The sequence below is a fragment of the Canis lupus genome, chromosome 13 (genome assembly GCF_011100685.1).
Source record: "Canis lupus familiaris isolate Mischka breed German Shepherd chromosome 13, alternate assembly UU_Cfam_GSD_1.0, whole genome shotgun sequence".
Classification (NCBI taxonomy): Eukaryota; Metazoa; Chordata; class Mammalia; order Carnivora; family Canidae; genus Canis; species Canis lupus.
In genome coordinates, this window is record NC_049234.1 from 3,855,282 (window position 1) to 3,873,351 (window position 18,070).

Here is an 18,070-nt window from a genome sequence, read left to right on the forward strand (position 1 = left end):
TTTTTTTTTTTTAATTTTATTTATTTATGATAGTCACACAGAGAGAGAGAGAGAGAGGCAGAGACACAGGCAGAGGGAGAAGCAGGCTCCACGCACCGGGAGCCCGACGTGGGATTCGATCCTGGGTCTCCAGGATCGCGCCCTGGGCCAAAGGCAGGCGCCAAACCGCTGCGCCACCCAGGGATCCCTGAGTATACAACTCTTGATCTTGATCTCAGGGTTGTGAGTTGGGGCCCCAGGTTGGGTGTGGAGATTACTTAAAAAAGTAAAATCTTAAAAAAAAATAATGAAAGAAAATATTCCAAATATTAACACTGATTTATAAAAGAACATTTTAGTAAAAGATGTTAGTAAAAAAATTTTAGTGAAGAAAATAACGATCCCTCTAAATTATCTCCTTAGTAAATTCAAGTATTTGTAGTGTCTTGTGTGACATTATTTTCTGAGTGGTGGTGCATTTGTACCTTTGTCATGTGTCATGTGGCTGAAAGAACAGCCACACCAGCAGCATAACTTCTGTACCTGAGATGTTGCACCTCATGCTCGCATGTGTGTTAGCCACTTAACCTTCTCAACCCTTACAGCAACCCCATGAAGCAGTAACATCGTTGCCCCAGTTATAAACTAAAGGTATAAGTTCCAGGAGGTTGTGCAGCTAGTAAGTGACAGCATTAAGACTGAACGAAGCCAAGCCAATCCAGTTCCAGAGTGGATATGCTCTTTCTGCTACAGAACTACAGATGCATCCACATTCTTTTTTACTTACACCAAAAATATCTCCTGCCTAAGCCTGGCTTGGACAATCTGTAAAAACAACAACTGATATCAACTACCCAAATGAACAGACAATCCGTACAGATACAGTAATTCTGAATGATGAAGTATTGAATTACTGCATCATTTTTCAGAAAGTTACAGTCCCCAAATCAGAACCAGAGGAAGGAAGTTATAGGTGGCCTTTCAATAATGCAAACAGAAGAAATAAACCAATTAAATGGTCTGGTGGAGAAAAGGAGAGGTATAAAAGGGCCTAAAAATAGTTTCCATCGTATCTCTGCTATAATAATAGCAGATTAGCGCGCATTCTCTTGGAAATGTCACCTAGGCAACCAGAAATACAAAGACAAAGATGTTCAGAAAAATATATGTATATAAATCTATTTTTGCCATCTTTGAACATAAGTAATCACTATTCCAAGAAGGACAATAACTAGACTATATATGGTAAAAGAAAAAAGGTAAGTGCAGAAGAGAGTTGCATAAGTTGGTATCCAGTAGAAAGTAGAATAAGAAGATATAAAGGTAGGTCTCTATATAAGAAGCCCTAACCCATTGCCTCAAATCAGGCCAAAATTTTACTAGGAATGTTAAACATATTTTTCCTATATTTTTTAAATAGCATGTTTTTGTCTCATCAACCAAAGGCAGACTAATACAAGTGAGGGTAGGCTAGCAAATTCTAAAACAACATTTGGAAAGCTATCTTTTTTTTTAAAAAGATTGTTTATTTATTTATTCATGATAGACACAGAGAGAGAGACAGAGAGAGAAGCAGGCTCCACACAGGGCGCCTGACACAGGACTCGATCCCAGGACTCCAGAATCGCACCCTGGACTAAAGACAGGCGCTAAACCGCTGAGCCACCCAGGGATCCCTGGAAAGCTATCTTAAGCTCCACTTAACTAGAATGACTCTATGTCCCCATTTGCCTAAGATAGTCTGTGTTCACACCTCTTGTTTTGAGGTAATTATTAAAAAGTATTCCTCTTGGAATGGCTCAGTGGTTGAGCCTCTGCCTTAAGCTCAGGGCGTGATCCCAAGGTCCTGGGATTGAGTCCTGCATCAGGTTCCCCACAGGAGCCTGCTCCTCCCTCTACCTGTGTCTCTGCCTCTGTGTGTCTTTAAATAAATAAATAATAAATAAATCTTTAAAATAAATAAATAAAATCTTTAAAAAGTACTCCACTTTCATTTTCAAAAGTATCCAGTATGAACAATAAATAACATGGTTGCCTTATATTTAACCAAGACATATTTCTTAACCAATTAACAGTGTGCTAGCAACTAGGTTGAAAACTTAGATTAGTTCAAAAAAATTTTGTAAGATAATAATAGAAGTCCCTGACTTCTAGAACATTACAATCTAGCTAAGAAGACAGAAATAATACCCAAAACAGTGAAGCAGTGAATAATTGATAATCATTCATGTAATCCAGGCTGTAAGTGGCACAGTTCAGATCAGAGACAAAGTGGACAGTGGATCCCCTTGAGTGAGATACTCCATAGAAACTGTGGTCAAGGGATCCCTGGGTGGCGCAGCGGTTTGGCGCCTGCCTTTGGCCCAGGGCGCGATCCTGGAGACCCGGGATCGAATCCCACGTCGGGCTCCCGGAGCATGGAGCCTGCTTCTCCCTCTGCCTATGTCTCTGCCTCTCTCTCTCTGTGTGTGACTATCATAAATAAATAAATAAATAAATAAATAAATAAATAAACAAACAAACAAACTGTGGTCAAGGTAACAATGCTTCTTGAGCACTTACTGTATACCAGGCACTGTGCTAGGCATCATGCACATTTGCTCTCACACCAGGCTCAAAACAGCCCTAGAAGTGAACTGTCATTATGCTCATTTTCTACGACTTGCCCCAACTGTTAGCAGAGAATGAAAATGCCTGATCCCCAAGTGTATGCTCCCTGCCCCTACAGATGTGCACATGCTGCTTCCCGTTGGCCCAGCCTGACCCGGAGTTGGCACAGCAGCCAGGAGAGCTATCAGCTTCTCTTTCTGCTCTGTAGCAACACAAAGTGTGGTCCCATCCTGGCAGAGGGCTGCTGAATCAGCCAGGGTGCAGGTAGGAAGTAGGTGCTTTTTAATCCCACCAAGGAATCCTATTGGAGAGGCTACTGAGAAAAGAATAATGAAGGGTTTAGAAAAGCAGCCAAGACTGACAACAGCAGGAAGCTGTTACCATCCCTCAGCCTCAGTGTGTGAGGTGGGGATGTAAAGGAATTCCAAAGAAAGTGGCTGGATGGAGAAGATGCCTGGCATGAGCTGCAGCCTTCAGCACACACATGAAGCCAACTGAGGCATGCAACCCAGCAGGAGGGAACATGGAAATAAACGGCCTCCCCGACTCTCCTCCCACTCTCCCAAGTAGTGGGCTGGACCCACCACTGGCCAAATTATACTGGAAATCAAAGACAAAGATGGCCCTTGATGCCTCTCAGGACACAGAGCAGGTGGCTGAGGGAGGAAAGAGAAGGTGGAAGAGTCCACAAGAGATGTCCAGCCTGCTTGCTGTGTCCTCACCCCTGCAGAAGAGTGTGCTCCCACTAAGGCAGAGTAAACTGACCAAGTCACTCTTTGCAGGGGTGTGGAAGGTGCTACATTAGCAAGGTGTCATCCTCAGCATGTGTGTAAGGCCAGGGCAGTTCAAAGGCAAGTGCCCTTTGTAGTTACACGGGGCCCCATGCTTGGAAGAGCCCCCACGGCTGGTCTAATGCTCTGCTGACACCATTTTAAGATTCTAGATAATTTTTTTTTAAGGTTTTACTTTTTTGAGAGAGACCATGAGCAGGGGCAGGGGCAGAGGGAAAGAGAGAAGCAGACTCCCACTGAGCAGGGAGACTGACTCGATTCCAGGACCCTGGGATCATGACCCGAGCTGAAGGCAGACACCCAATCGCCTGAGCCACTCAGGTGCCCCAAAACTCTTGATAATTTTTAAACAAGGGCCTACATTTTTTCAATTTGTACTGGGCCTCACAAATTAAGTAGCTGGTCTTGGGCAAGCTTTCCTTAGCTGGTGAGACGAAATTCTGTTAAGTTTTGTAAGATTCCAAGTGTATTATTCAAAGCAAACAGACCCAAAGTTAATATTAACCAGAGTCACAATGATACGGCAGAATATATAGCATAATAAAGTGAGAGGCCATTTTACCTTTTTTTTTTTTTTTCTTTCCTCTTTCTCTTTTGAAGTCAAACTGAAAAGTGGTTGAGAAACCAAAATAAGCTGCCCCCTGGAGGGACACGGAACTTAAATACAACAGCCTCTCCATAGCACAGAGGGAATGGATTTGGCCTCATAAGAGAATGTGAATGTGATCAATGCAGACAACCAAGCAGAATAATTTGTGCCCTGGGTGGACTCTGTTGATGTACCCCCATGTAATGGGATATGGTCTTCGAATTAGCCAGGTAATTGCCAGTGCTACCCTTGACCTTGCCTTGTGCGCCCAGTGAACATAGGCCCCAGTTCAGGACAAGGTACTGAAAACACATTCATAGAAGGCTCATTGATGGGCCAACATCAGTTACAAACCGTATTTCCAAGCTGATGCTTTTCAAAAAGCCTAGAAACTGGAGCCTATATTGCTTCTGTTGCCCTTTCCTGAAAGACCCCCACATCCTTAGCCTTTCTCTGAGCAATTACTTTGTGAAAGTATCTGTGAAAGTCCAGGTGAGAAGCCAGGATAGGGACAATGTCTTTTTTTTGCCCCCATTCATCTCCTCCCAAGCCACTAGGTAAAGCAAAGCACAGAAAGCTTCCATTCAAGACAGGGACCAAGTGGTATTTGAGAGCCTCTTTCACTCACCCCTCCACGTCAGAAATAAGAGATGGTAGATTTTAAATATTTTGTTTGTTTTGTTGTTTAAAGTTAGAATAAAATTTCAATAGATCAAATCAGAAGTGTTTATAAAACCTCTACTGTGTCAAGGAACCTAGAATCTAGGTGGTCAACCAAATCTAGGAGCATCATGACAGATTCAGAGGATCAAGGGTCGCAGTGTACACTCATGAGCCGTGCAGCAAGATGAATGGTGGCCCCCCAAAAACATGCCCACTTCCAAACTCTGGGAACAGGTGAATATGATCTTATTTGGAAAAAGGAGGTAATTAAGTTAAGGATCTTAAAATAAAATAACTCTGGATTATCCAGGTGAAGGATCTCAAAATAAAATAACCCTGGATTATCCAGGTGAACCCTAAATCTAACAACAAATGTCCTTTATAAGAGACACACAGAGGAGAGAAGGAGGCCACGTGTCCATGGAGGCAGAGATGAGTGTGATGCAGCCTTGAGCCCAGGAATGCTGACAGCCACCTGCCGCTGGGATGGACAAGCAAAGAATTCTCCCCACAAAGCTTCTGGGGGCCTGGCTGTGCTGCTATCTTGATTTTGGACTTCTGCCCTCCAGAACGGTGAGAAAACATATCTCTGTTATTTTAAGCCACCCAGTTTGTGGTAAGTTGTTATACAGGCCACAGGAAACTAACATAAGCCCTTGACCACATCTCTCACCCGTGGCCTCAGCTTCACAACCTCCAAGCACGGAAAATATGAGGCCTTCCAATGCAGCCCATGCTGCACCGGCAGCCTACTTCTGACCCTAGAATAGATTTTTTTTCTCTGATGCAATGCTTCATATATGTGTAGACCACAATAATTGGGCTTCCACAGAGCTTTTTCTGGCTAGAGAGGCCTTCAGACATGCCTTGGGGGAGGTGGGCTCCCCCACACTAGACACTGCTTGCTGAACTTCCTCCTGCCAAGATAGCACAGAGGGAAATACCATCTCCCTTGTACTGGACACTCTCCTTCTAACACAGCCCTAGGTCTCATTAATGTTTAAGCAGCCAAGTTACACTATCAACTCCTTTGGAGCTTTCAGCTAAGAACAAAACAAAACAAACATAACTTTCTCACATGTATTTCAAGGACATATTGTCACCCCCCACCAATTATATAAAAAGATATTTTTAATTTAAATATAATCATTCAGCTATGAAACATACATATGAAATACATGTTGTTATTTAGGGGAGGGGGGAAGAGGAAGAAATTCTGAGCAGTCATTTACTCTCCATTTTGACAGCCAAGCGAAATTTGTACAAATCAGATTATTCCCAAAGAATGAAAACACACAGGTTTGGAAAAAAAATCTAACATACCAGATCAGACTGGATGTATGGTGAAAATGTTCCTGGGTTCAAATCTCAGCCCCACAACTTATTAGTGACCTTGGGTAGGTCATTCAACCTCTTAATGTTTTAGTTCCCTCACCTGTGAAATACGGCTCACCATAGTGCTCACTCCGCCTGCTGGATCCTCTCTGCTTTCCTCTCCAGATCCAGATTCCTCCCTTCTCCACTCCACTCTCAGCCCTGGGAGGCTGATTTCCAGGTAAGACTAGTCCTTACATCTAACAGGTTTTCTTGCCCTCTGGCTTCTGATTAGGTTGGTCAATCAGGTGCACCAGCAGAACTCAGAGACGGGAGAAAAGAGTAGTTGGGGACTCCCTCACCTGGATGCCTCCATGACAGGCCAAAGTTTGGCATTAACTGTATTCCTCTACTAAAGACCAATTCCACATACTGCTCTCACATCACTCTTTCGGGGCTGGGATAGTGAAGGCTTACATGCCTTGCGGGCCACTCTTGGCGGCTTCCCTTAACTCTGCCCACATCTTTGTAAAGAGTCCCCTCACTAAACTTTCTCCAGTTATGCCCTGTGAGTGTGTCATCTGCCTCCCTATGAACTCTGGCTGATAAACCCTCTGAAGGACTTATCAGAATCAAATTAATGTTTAGAACACTGCCGTGTTCACAGAAAGTGTGCATCAAGGCATTTGCAATCATTACTGTCATTGTTACCAATAGCGGTCAACTTATCTGTGCCATCCCTGGTCATGAGTTAGCTTGGTGACACACTTACTTTTCCTCCCCAAGTCCAATACTTTTTTGTGGGGCAATAAATATAATATCCTCAGTTGTATACATGTGGAGAAAACTATTAGGATCTCTCTCATCTGAATAATTAAAATCACCCCCTAACTTCCCTACTGCCCTTCCTCTCTTCACTCTCTCTCTAATGTAGGGAAGTGATCATGCCAGTGTCACAAGGCAACAAATACTCAACAGCTCCTCCAAATGAAATTCAGACTCTACTTACTACTGTCCCTCACAATTTGATCCCAATCTACTTTGAAGACTATGTTAAACATTTCACACTCCCTAGAATGGCTATTATATTAAAAAAAAAAAAAAAAACACAAAACAAACCTGAAAATAGCTAGTGTTGGCAAGGACGTGGAGGAATGGGAACCCATGTGTATTGCTGGTGGGCCTGTAACTGCTGTAGAAAATAGCATGGCAGTTCCTTGAAAAATTAAACAAAATTACCACGTGATCCAGCAATCCCACTTCTGGGCATATACCCAAAAGAACTGATAGCAGATCTCAAACAGATACCATCATTGATGGTCACAATGGCATTATTCACAATAGCCAAAAGGTGGAAGCACCGCAAGTACCTGTTGGTAAATGAACAGATAAACAAAATGTAGTGTATACCTACAACGCAGTATTACTCAGCTTTAAAAAGAAAGGAAATTCGTACCCATGCTACACCATGGGTAAACTTGAAGACATAATGTTAAGTGAAATAAGCCAGTCACAAAGTGACAAATATTGTACGATTCCATGTAACATAAGGTACCTAGAGTAGTCAAATTCGGACAGACACAAAGTACAATGAAAGGTGGTTGCCAGGGGCTGGATTTGGAGAAGGAGAGTTTTTTTGTACTGGGTATAGAGTTTCAGTTTGGAAAGATGAAAAAGGGGCAGCCCTGGTGGCACAGCGGTTTAGCACCGTCTGCAGCCTGGGGTGTGATCCTGGAGACCTGGGATCGGGTCCTATGTCAGACTCCCTGCATGGAACCTGCTTCTCCCTCTGCCTGTGTCTCTGTCTCTCCCGAATAAATAAATAAAATCTTTTTTTTTTTTAAAGGAAAGATGAAAAAGTTCTGGGGATGGATGGTGGTGACAGTGGCACAGTAACACAAATGTACTTAATGCCACAGAACTTTACACTTAAAAATGGTTCACAAGGTAAATGTTGTGTTATTTATATTTAACCACAATTTAAAAAAATGACATATTCAAGAAACACTTATTGCTTGCCTATCACACACAGCACTGCAGTGGGGACATGACAGTAAACAAACTGAAAGGTCACTGTCCCCATCAAAGGGGCTCTGCTCCTCCACCTTCCCCCACCGCACAGTTCTCATTCCAGGCAACCTGTCCCCTAAGTATGTCTTGCACTTTCACAGTGGAATATAAGTTTCTTAAAGGTAGGGGACTAGATCTTATTCATCTTGTATCACTAGAACTTAACACAATGTTGAATATGTGGAAACTGCTAAAAAAAAATATTTCTTGACATTCTAAGTAAAAATCCAGCCAAAGAAGTCTTTCTCTTCTTTTTCCTCCTATCTTCTAGCCAGCCAATACATAGCATTTCTTGAAGTTAGTTAGCCATATTTTCAGATATAAGAGATTAGAGCTTTTACTATGCTCACTTTAAATTGTTCTGTTCATGGGGTACCTGGCTGGCTCAGTAGGCAGACCATGAGACTCTTAATCTCAGGGTCAAGAGTTCAAGTCCCATGTCAGGGGGTGGAGCCTACTTAAAAAAAAATGTTCTGTTCACAAATAATTCTACTAAGCATATAAATTGTGGGTTTAAAATTAGAACTCCACTGTTTATTAGCCATGTGCCCTTGGACAAGTTATTGAGTGTCACTGAACCTGTTTTCCTCATCTATGAAGGGGAATGCTAGCAGTACGATGGTGGACATCTGTTACTTTGTAATCCAACATCCATTGGCCCATCTCCTGGTGACAGTACAACAACGTTCTCTAACAATATTCTCCTGGAGAACTACCCTGCTCCCTGCTTCTTAGCCTCAGGGATAAAACTTGTGATCAAGCCCAAGCTCTACTAACTTGTGGCACTGGAGCCAAAGGAAGAGGTGGTGGACCCAATCAAAGCCAATAAAGCCACAGCCAGTCATTGCAAGTGATTCTGGGATAGAGTCTCTCCTTTTCTGGCTGGATTTAAACCCACAAGGAAATGGAACCTAAAAATGGTGCCAACTTCAAGAAAGTAAACCAGTAAATAGAGAGAAATCAGGCCCTGGTAACGATGCTTAAGCCCTGGATCAAGCCATACCTGAAGTATCTTCCTCTGGACCAAGGAGTTAAAAAGCCAAAATAATGTTCCTTTTTTTTTTACTTAAGTTTGTTTGACACTTGCAACAGAATTGAATCCTAATTATAATACATATCTCCTGAAAATATTATTACAAAATTTAATGGAATCCCTATGTACATACATAGTACATATAGGAAGGATAAAAAGAAGCTACTAATGTTAACGGTGGTAATAGTTTAAGGTAGTGGTAGAAATTTCCTGGCTTCTTCTAAGATTGACTTTGAACTCGTGTGTTCTGTCCCTGATTTCTGCCTTCATTATCCTTCAGTGATACTCTCTCCCATGGTGATAAAGATAGAAGGATGGTAAGGACAAAAATTGTAAGCTACCACTTCCTAATCCCACACCCTGACAGACATCACTAATTGACCACAGAACTCTTTCCTGCTGAGTCCAGATCCAGCCTTGGATTCCTACTCAAACCAGCTCTCCAGGCAGCCACTACCAATCAAACCAAGATGACCTGAAAAATAAAACCAATGGTCTCAGCTCCAGAACAGCAGTTGGCAAAGTTTTCCTATAAAGAACTAAGGAGTAAGTGTTTTAGTCGTGGTCTCCATTACATATTCTTCTTTGTATTTCGATTTGTTTTGTTTATAACCCTTTAAAAATGTAAAAAGTATTTTTGATTCCTCAGCTATCCAAAATCCCCTGCTCTGGAGCCTTGAGACTCTGAGACAGTCTCAGAGAACTGGGCTCCATCTTAGCTCCCTTTGCAAGGTCCCTGAGATCCCAGTAATGGGATGTTGGAAATACTGCCTCAGTCAGAAATGCACCCACACAACATACTGAATTGCTTAAAATTTAACAGAGGAGCTTTGATGGCAGCATAGTTCCTGCTCTCTTCCTATCTCTCCCAGGACAAGCTGAAGTCCACACTCCCAGGGAAGCCACAATCCAAGGAAGAGTCATAAAGCCTATGCATGTGGTAATGTTCTTCTCTGCCTCCAGAACCAAATTCACGGCACAACCTTTTCAAAGAGCTGGACCCCCCCCCCCTCCTCACAGCCTAGTGCGAGAAGCCCCACCTTTTTATGATGGAAGGAAGGGAAGAGTTCAAATCCCTATATTTCCCCATTATTAGTCTGTCCCTTTATAGTTTAAAAAATACACCTGAACTGGGTTCCAAGGAAGCACACCACACTGCTTTTGACCAACTGCTGATTCCTTAATATCTCCCAAAGTTTTTTGGTTGTTTTGTTTTGTTTTGTTTTATTGTGCAGTATTACACTGAGGATTGGTTTGGTCTTCCTATTATTCTCCATGTTTGTTTCTGGCTTTAGTGAAAAGGACTGAACTTTGCTTGACTGATATCCATTTATTAATTCAACAAACATTTCCTGACACACTCCATCTTTCAAGGCACTTGCAAGTGAGGTAGATCCATGTGTAGAGGATGCTGTAGGGCACTGGGAGGGGATGCACAGGGTAACATGGCAGCAGGAAGCAAGCGCAGCTCAATTAGCTGGGACCGGGAAGGGGGGCTGCCAAGAGGTCTGCTGGTGGGCAGTGTTGTTACAGATGAGTAGGGAAAAATTCCCAGGAGTTACCCAGATGAGGAAGGGTGGGAGCAGCCGAAGCTACACAGGGAGAGGCCTGGGAGATGAGGCTGGGGAGGAAACGAGGAGGGTGAGGTCATGAAATTCCCTGGAGTCTGAACTCTATCCTGAAAGCCACGGAAAACCTTTAAAGGAAATGAAGCAGCATGACTGGCGTAGATTTTTGTTTTCCAGATGAGCATTCTAGTTGCAGTTTGGAGAATGGACTGGAGCTAGAGTGTCTGGATTCAGAGCAAGGAACCCAGTGTGAAGGCAACTGGAACAATTCAGGCAAGTGCTAAGGACATGAGCTACATCAGTGACAGGAGAAACAGAGAGAAGGGGACATATAACAACAACAACAATAAGAGCTCGCATTTCTGCAGCACACAAGCACAAGGCATTGTGTGAAGTGCTCTCTGTATTGATTCGTTTTATCTTCACAACACACCTGAGACAGGTTTGCTACCTCTTATCAATCTCATGCCACAGATCAGGAAAGGGCTGAGGAGCTTCCTGTGTCCCAGCCAGAACTCCCATCCAGCAGTTTGGCTGCACAGCCCATGCTCCCCACAGCCCTGTCACCTAGCACACTTACAGAGAGTCAGTGGATCTTCAGGACTGATGCTGACTGCTGGAAATGGGGGAGACTCTGAAGTAATTTCCAGGGGTCTGGTTTGGGCACCTGAACATTTGGATTTCAGCTTCCTGAGCCTCCTTCTCTGAAGGAAGCCCCTCCCTAGATCCACACTTAGCTCCCAGTAGTCTCCCTCCCATACACCCACACTCTCACCATCATACCACCCCCTTCTCTTCTGCAGTCCCTGCATCCTGCATTTGACCCTAAAACACAGGCATCTCCCAGACAGCGTGAAAAACCTCACCAGCATGGCCAGTTAGGTCTGAGAAACCTGGACGTAGAATCCTGCTCTTGGGAAGGCAGCTGCGTGCTTAAGTCTGTTGTTTTCAAATCAGACAAAGCTCGGAAAACTTTAAGCAAGCTTGTGTGGTTTCCTTCTCAGCAAGCGAGACCTTGGCAGCCCTACTTCTGTGTTCCACTAGCCGCCCTACGCGCAGGACCCGTACCCTCATTTGGGGCCAGCACTCAAGCAGAGAAGGACGCTCGGCCGGCCGGGCCTGCGGCTTCAGACAGGCCCGCAGGGAGAAAGTGGCCCCGGTGGGGAGAGCGCCGGAGAGAGGGCGCCGGAGAGCCAAGCGCTTTCTTCCTCCGGGCTCCAAAGTTGAAGCATCTGCAGCAAGAAACTTGTGTTTTCCTGCGGACAGGGAGACCTCCTGCCCCTCCCGGGCTGATACAACCCACTTTGCACATCCTGCTTCTCTGGGAGCTAAAAATAAACCGGTATGCACTGAAAAACACTCAAACACATCATCTCCGCAGCACACCCGTTCCCGAGTCCCCGAGGGCGAGAGACGCAAATCTGTCAGGTCCCGGGTCCCAAGCGCACGCCACTTCCTCCCCGGGGTTCGACTACCGCCTCGGGCGCCTCCCCAAGCCCCCTCCCCGGTCTCCACACCGCACGCGGCCTCCCGTGGCCTCTCCGGGCCGGCTCCGCAGGCGGGGGGCGAGCGAGGGGGGCGAGCGAGGGCCCCGACCCCACCCGCGCGCAGAGGGTCGCTCCCGCGGGCCCCGGACACCAGCGCGCGGACGCCCCCTTCCGACCCGGCGCCCGCGCAGCCCGCCCCGCACCTCTGCGCGCCGTCCGTCCGTCCGTCCGTCCGCCGTCCGCCGTCAGCAGCGGCTCTTCCCCTTCCTGCCGCCGCCCCCGGGGTCTTCGGTCTTCTCTTCGCTCGGAGGCCCCGAGGGCAGGACAAGGCACCCGACCCGGGGAGCCGCGCCGGGGACGGCTGCGGGCACCGGGTCCCCAGGACCGCGCGCTCCTCGCGCCCACCCCTGCGCCCGCCCGGCCCGGGGCGCGCGGATCCCCCGGCAGCGGCGCCCCCGCCCCCCCCCCCCGCCCGCCGCCCGGGCCGCCACTCCGACGGGCCCCGGCTGCAGAGAACCCGAGCGACGGCGCCGCGACTCACCGCCTCGGCCGCTCCCCGCGTCTGTGTCGCCGCCGGCGAGGCGGCAGAGGCGGCAGCGGCGGCGGCGGCGGCGGCGGCAGCGCCTTCCCTCCGCCCGCCTCCCCCTGGACAGCACCGCCGCGCGCCGCGCCCCCCTCCCCGGCCGGCCGCGCCGTCTCCGTCCTGCCGCCGACCCCTCTGCGGGCCGGGGGGCGGGGGGCGGGGGGGCCGGGGGGGGGGGGGCCGGGCGCGCGGTGCGGGTGCGGGTGCGGGTGCGGGTGCGGCGGACCGCCTGCCGGCCCCGTGCGGACGCGCGCTCCCCCCGGGCGCCCCCCGCCCCCCGCCCCCCCCCCCCCGGGTCCTAGCCGTGGCCCGGCCCGCAGCCAGGCTGCACTCGTACTTCCCAAGGGGGCCGTTTGTCTCCTGTTCGGGTCGTGGGAGACGAGGTTTAACCTACGGCAACTTCCTCTAGGCTTTGATTAGGGGGAGTCTGGGGTCTCTGAGGCAGTGAAGTTCAAGGGATGCTTGGAAGGACAGGCCCACGGGGGGAGGGGGCTGTTCTTGCCTAACCAGTATTTTCTCTGCCCAGGGCCTTCTGCGAATCGCCTAGGGATGGCTTAGCAAAAACTCGGGAGGAAGACCTCTGGGGGTCAGGGGGCCTCTCCCACACACCGCACCTGACCCCCGTTGCCCACTGCGAAATTTCTCCAAAGCTTCCATCCCAACTGCGGATGATGAAAAGCAAATGGCTTGTCGATTCATTCAACCGATCTCTATCGAGCTTCCTGTCTCCCGGTGTTGGCCACGCATGACCTCTCAAAAAGCCACTGTTAACTTCTTGTACTTGTCAACCCTGGTGGCGTTGCCAGAACCCACAGAAGGTCTCAATAGCAATTAAATTCACTGATTAAAAGTCTTGTTATTAAAAATAACAGAAAGGCACCACCAAAGCTGTAAAGGCATCATGACTTGTTGGTGCTTGTTATAATGATTACAAAATCTTTTAATATGACTGTTATAGAAATGAGTTACGTTTAGGTCCCAACAAACACCCACTCTGATTGGAAAATCAAGTAAAAGGTTCACCTAACCAAAACCATTCTTTTATTTCCACATCATTTACTCATTCAGGCACTGCTTGAAAAACAAGTTGAGAGGCCGTTAAACCATTACTGGCTACTAAGACTTTGTCTTGAATTGAAATAGCAGATTAACCCGGTGGCTTGCCTCCCTAGATATAAATTGGAATCACCTAGAAAGTTGGGTTTCTGTTTTGTTTTTTATTGTTTGGCCTGTGCCCCAGCCCTACCCCCACCCAAGAGATTCTGATTTAACTGGTCGGGGTGTACCCTTACTTAGGGATTTTTTTGCCTTTGGCCCCAGGAGACTCTGATGTGCGGCCAAGGTTAGAAACCCCAGGATTAGCCAATCATCAAACAGGGCCTGAGGAAATGAGGTGCAAAATAAGAAAGTTTTGATGCAAGGAAAAGTCTGAGCAGGCATTGCAAACTCAGGATGTCCCTAAGGTATTAAAAAGAAGTGACAAATAATTTAGACTAGGTGTACAGGGGCACACTAGGGAGGGCACGGTGCCTAAAGAGGGCTGTCTTGTCTTTTCACATGGGAAATGCAGAGCCAGTGTGGTCATCAAATTGGATTTTTTTCATTTTGTTTTTTCCAGAGAAGCCAGAAATTCACATTTAATGTGAACTCTTCTAATTTTAAAATGTTGGTAGCTAAGTTTTAAAATCTTTTAAATGCTCTGTAGGCCAAGAAAGCAGAGTTTGTAGGTCATGAGGGGCCCCAAGATCATCAGTTTGCCAGCTGTTATGGTCTTGTTGCTTACAGACTACAGGAAGAACCCTAGTTGGTTGAAGGCAATAGTGGGAAGGTGGAAGTACTTGGAAACAAGGGTGTCTCTGAGATAGTGATTTAAAAAACCCCTTTATTTTTAAATTTTGCTTTAATGATCTCTGCTTTTTAAAAAAATATTTTATTTATTTATTCATGAGAGACACAGAGAGAGGCAGAGACACAGGCAGAGGGAGGAGCAGGCTCCCCAGAGGGAGCCTGGTGTGGAACTCCATCTCAGGACCCCGGGACCACACCCTGAGCCAAAGGCAGACGCTCAACCACCACTGAGCCACACAGGCCTCCCTGATCTCTGCTTTTAAAAAAGCTCCTTTGAGATACCATTCATATAGTGTACACTTCACCCATTTAAAATATACAATTTAATATTTTTTAGTATAATCACCATTTGTACAATTATCACCACGGTCAATTTTAGAACTGATTTTAATCACCCCAAAAAGAAATGTTCTACCTATTAGCACACATTCTCTTCTTTCTCCCAAGCCCCAGCCCCTAGCAACTAACTACTAATCTACTTTCTACCTTTATAGATTAGCCTTTTGTGACTGGATTCTTTCATTTACCATAATGTTTTCATGGTTCACCAGTACTTCATTCCTTTTTAGGAACAAATGATGATATCCCATGGTATGGATATAGTATCATATTTTGTACATCCATATATCAGTTGATGGACATTCGAACTGTTTCTACTTTAGTGGGATCATGCCCTGAGCCAAAGGCAGGTGCTCAACTGCTGAGCCACCCAGGCATCCCCTGTTGAGCATTTTTTATGTGCTTATATGTCACCTATTAAACTCCTTTGAGGGATCCCATTGTAACTATTCTGTTACAATGATCTATGTGTCTATCCTTTTGCCAGTACCACGTTGTCTTGATTACTGTAGGTTTCTTATGAGTCTTGAAATCAAGTGGGGCAAGTCTTCCAATTTTGTTCTTCTTTTACAAAATTATCTCGACTGTTCTAGTTCCTTTTCCGTTCCACATACACTTCAGAATCATCTTGTCAATATCTACAAAATATCTACTGATACTTTATGGTGCCATTGAATCTATGGACCAATATGGGGAGGATTAGCATTGTAACAATGTTCAGTCTTATAATCCACAAACATAATGAATATCTCTATTTAAGTCATCTTTTATTTCTTTTGTCAGTGTTTTGTAGTTTTAAGCATAAAGATCCTACACATTTTTGTTAGTCTTATAACCATGTATTTTTTTTAACTAGGTGCTATTGCAAATGTAAATTTCAATTCCCAATTATTGATGGTTTGTACATAGAAATATAATTGATTTTTGTATATTAACCTTATCACCTGTGACCTTGATGGACTAACTCACTAGTTCTAGGAAATTTTTGTGGATTCCTTGGGGTTTTCTATGAAGACAGTCATGGCATTAATGAATAGCAGGTTTCATTTCTTCCTGTCCAATTTAAATACCTTTTGTTTATTTTTCTTGTCTTACTGCACTCTCTGGAACCTCCAGTTCTATGTCAAATGGAAGTGTCAGGAGAAGATACCCTTGCCTTTTCCCAATATTAAGGAAAAGTATTTAGTGTGATTAGAAAGATACTTTGAGTCCTTTCCCTTGGAGGGAGTAAAGGGTATATCCCCTATGTATTTTAGATTCTGTATTTTTTAAAAGCACCCACCATACCCACTCCTCAGGCAATTCTGATGTCCACATAAATTTGAAGATGTACAGTCTAGAAGATAGCTATACTGCTTTCTGGCTCTTAAATTCCATGAGACAAGCTCCATTATTTAATGACAAATATTTATTCTGTGTTTTCTATATGCCAGGCACAACTTTAGGCCCCAATATACAGAAATTAAAGCTTAATATGTGCTCTCACCAACCTCAAAGTCTAGTGGGAGAGACACATACAAAACTGTGTTACAAGGCAATGTAAATACTCTGTGTACTCACTTTACTCAGTCTTAATTTTCTAGATCCTTGAAGAAGGAGGGATATCTGCCCACTGAGTTCTTACTAAAGGCACTGTGCCTTAGATCAAAGCTATATTCCTCATAGACACCTAAATGCCAGTCTTTTTTGGATTTTCCCCACAGCTTTCCTCTTGGTTATGGAGTCTCAGAATGTGTGGACTCTCTTTGAGATAATTTGAGCCTGTCATCTTAAGTAGGATTTGAAAATTTCTCCTCAGATTTCTGTTTTTCCATCTTCGATGTACAAGCTCTATAAAAATGAGGTTATTTTTTTTAAAATGTCTCTCTCTTCGTCTCCAATCAGGTATGATCATATCCTCACATGTAGATCATGTTTTTCTCCTCCTACATGTGCATTTAATAATATAGTCCTCATTTAATTATAGCTCATGCCCACTAGCTAAGGATATGCTGACATAGTCCAAAATCTCAACATCACTGTGGGGGCTTGAGAAGAGAGGAGTTTTTGTTCATATGAATTATCTTCTGCTGCTCACACAGCACTACTCTTGATCTCCAAAGTACATCTGTGGAAAAACAGACTAGTAACTTTTTGTCAATGGTAGCTGAATATCAGTTATTTTCTAAATGTCCTCATTAATAATGATTTTCCAAAATAAATGATTTTCATTAATTAGTACATTTACTAACAATAATTTTGCTTAATCCAAAAGGGTTTCATAGAAGACAAAAAGTGAGAAGCCCCCAAAGTTTGAGAAAATTATGCAAGTGAGAAAACTTTATGCATTTTTTCTTATGGTTAGAAAAAGATTCCTTTTTCACAATTAATGATAACATAGTTTAATCCAGTCATTTGTTGGGAAGCCTCTTTTGTGCCAAGAATGAGAAGATTACAAAGGTATATAAACTGGTTTCCCTACCATCAGGAAACTTCATTTAACAGAGGAAAAAGACATGTAAACAGATGGTGACATTGCAATGTTGGGTACACTATGGTCAGAGAAGGATGGGCTTTTACGGCAGTTCAGAAGAGGGATCTCTAATCCAGACCCACAGTGAGCAAGCATACCTGAATTCTAAGACAAAACTGGCTAACATTCACTGTTTATTATGTGCTAGGGACTCTTAAGTGCATGACACCTATTAGCACATTTCATCCTCACCAAAAGCCCACTAGTACCCCATTATCAAATAACGCCTTTTGAAAAATTAGTGACTTGCCCAATGACACACTGCTCTGAAGATGCTGGATTAGAATCCAGAATAAGGCCATTACACACAATAATGGCCTCTCAAAGATGTCCATGTCCTAACTCCCAGGATTTGTGAATATTTTACCCTACATGGCAAAGGGGAACTGAGGTTACAGACTGAATTAAGAATGCTAATCCATTGGTTTAGATAGGGAGATTATGCTAGATTATCCGGGTGGGCCAATACAATCCCAAGGGTCCTTAAAAATAGAAGGAGAAAAAAAAAAGAGAGAGAGAGAGAGACAAAAAAAAGAAATAGAAGGAGAAGGTAGAAGAAGAGGTGGTGGGGGGCAAGAAATAGGAATACGAACTACGTAAAACAGAAAGAGATGCAGCATAGCTGGCTTCAAAGGTGGAGAAAGGGACCCCAAAGTCAAGATATGTGGGTAACCTCTAGAATGT

The 18,070-nt window shown here is 44.8% G+C and overlaps 1 protein-coding gene across 5 annotated transcripts in view; it reads right to left on the minus strand.

Annotated features, from left to right (window-relative positions):
• The window catches only part of NCALD (neurocalcin delta), a 370,293-nt gene extending 357,570 nt beyond the window's left edge, over positions 1-12,723 (minus strand). For 4 of the 5 annotated variants that reach the window (XM_038555233.1, XM_038555230.1, XM_038555228.1 and 1 more), the window contains exon 1: positions 12,646-12,723. The gene's annotated coding sequence lies outside the window, so the exon portion shown is untranslated. Of the gene's footprint in view, positions 1-12,307; positions 12,483-12,645 lie in introns of those variants that run through there. The other variant, XM_038555227.1, reaches the window with a different exon arrangement.
• Between the last annotated feature and the right edge of the window lie 5,347 nt (positions 12,724-18,070).